This window comes from Montipora capricornis, chromosome 7, assembly GCF_036669925.1.
Source record: "Montipora capricornis isolate CH-2021 chromosome 7, ASM3666992v2, whole genome shotgun sequence".
NCBI lineage: Eukaryota > Metazoa > Cnidaria > Anthozoa > Scleractinia > Acroporidae > Montipora > Montipora capricornis.
In genome coordinates, this window is record NC_090889.1 from 2,861,228 (window position 1) to 2,863,727 (window position 2,500).

The following is a 2,500-nucleotide window of genomic DNA, read 5'->3' on the forward strand; positions in this document are numbered from 1 at the left end:
CACTGATTGTGTGTTGCCTGATCAAATCCAACAACCCTCCAGGTCTTAGGCCCTGTTTATATGGTCTCGGGTACCCGAGACAACTCTCCCCCTGAGTTACCCTTGGCAAGATATTTTTCCACTCATTTGTTTTAAAAATTCTAGCAACCGTTTACATGAGGTGGGCGAGACAGCTCGGGGAGTCGAGTTGTCTTGCCACGGCAGATAGGGTAACACTGGCAGGTGAGACAACTTTTTTGCATGTAAACAGTTTGCCTCGACCAAGACGAGGTGCGAGAGCAAAATCTTAAATGCGCACGCATAAAATAAAAATCAAAGAAGCAGTAATTTGGGAGCTTAGACATGTTTTTAGCATTTACTTTCACAAGAAAAGTTTTTTCCCGCCCAAATTCTCACCGCTGTCAACGGAAACTCTCGATTCATAAGCAGCATTTTATTTAAACTACATATTACTGCTGCGTTAAGATTGTCAGTCCATTTGCTGAATGTGAAAACGCAATTATACTTAATAAAAACGAACTAGAAAGAAAGAAAGGCAAATGATGATACGTATTTTTAGAAGGTGCATCTTAAAAATATATGCATAATTAAGTAGGGTCAACTTTGTCTCAGTCACGCAATTGTCATATAGACGCTCGATAAATTTGTCTCGGGAGGAGGGCTGTCTCGGGTAACCGAGACCATATAGACAGTGTTCCTTTCTTGGCTTGTTTCAAGGGTGACGTATTGTAAATAAAGCCTGGGTCACTTTCTGAAAAAGGGATAAAGGAAGCGTTAGAATACAGTGAGAACAATTCCTTTTGTATTTAAGTTCAGTTGTTTAAAAAAATTGTAACAATCTATTGTATACATGTAAGAGGCAATCACAACATTATATTTACTTAATGCCTCAGATTGGCTCCATAGCTAAATAAATAGAGTCATGTTATTAATATTCTCAATAAGTTAAGTGCATACATACCTTTGCGTTTTGAAGGAGTTGAAGACATTGTTGTGTAGTGACTCTGAATATTGTTTCTTATCAAGAAAAGTACAATATGTTAGTTAAGTTATACAATGCCATTTCCCACAGATATTGTATTTTGTAATGGATGAAATTAATAAAGGAAACAGTCAATTGATCATCCCCACTATAATCAAAAAACAAAAAAATAAATTAATTGAGAAAGTACTTCACACTCTGTACAATGATCTTTCTCGTGGTATTGTATTGTCTTGGTGGTGAACACAAGAAATGAAAATTATTTTTTCATTAAAAGTGATTTTGTATCCTCGGCTAATTTACCCAGGTGGTATTCTTTGTTAAGTCTAAATTGAAATTGAGACGATTTTTTAATACTTGTTAGGTGCTCAAATGTCATATGCTCGATTATAATAGAATCAAGTGATTGAACTCTGCTTAATGTGATTCCTGCGGCTTTTTCACTTTGTCCAATATCGATCCATGCTTTTGGGAGAGTTTTAATGGCAATTGCTGTCTTTCATGAAATATCTCATGTGATTTAGAAGTAATAGCAATAGGAGGAATTGGAACACACTTTGGTAAAGTGTCAATGAATGATGGTCCTGTGTAATGGTCAAACTTAACTTTTACTGCTATAGGCAGGCTTGGTGGTGAGTGGTTGTCTGCATAAACAATATCTATTACTTTTCTTATTGCTCCATTGCACAATCCAACCTCTGCCCACAAATTCATAGTTAGCATCACAGAAGCTTCCCTAGCTAGAAACAAGGTTGGAACTAATCCGCACATTTCCTCAGGAGAAATAGCCTTTGCAACAGAAGAGGAATGACGAGCTTCAATTTGAGCTATTGGTTGATGAAGTTCTAATAGTTTGTCATAACTATAAGTAGCTACTTGATCATTACCATAAAATAGTCTAATTGCAATTTGAAATTCATTTAGATTAGGCACGGCTGATGGTTGGGGAGTAAGAAGAAGTTGACAGTCTTGCTTAGTTGAATCTCCATTTCTCAGGCGCTCTAATAATTCTTATGCAAGATGGCCTTGTTCACCTTTCAACCCCTGATGGCTTTGCATGATACAAAGGTTTGTCTGCAAGAGGTGGTAATTGTGCAGGGTCCCCTATTAAAATAATTGATACATTTCCAAAAACTTTATCCTGTTGCCGAGTTGCCTGTCTACAACGTTTATCAATCCAACCAAGCAGTGTTTGTCCAAGCATAGAGTACTCATCAATGAGTATATATTTAACATCATTTAGTTTTTCTTGTAACCTTACAAGGGATTGTCCTTTCAAATCTCTGTTGCCTCTAGGGCCAACAGGTAAGTTCAGACGTGAATGGATGGTTATACCATTTACATTGAATGAGGCTTTTCTAGTAGTTGCTGTTACAGTACAATTGTTTTGCAGAAGATTTCTCAGTGCATTTATCAGGTAACTTTTACCTGTTAGGGTAAAGCCATTTATTAACAAATATAGGGGTGACTGAGGGTTTGGGTTTTCGAAATGGTCTTTTACTATATTGTAAACAAGCA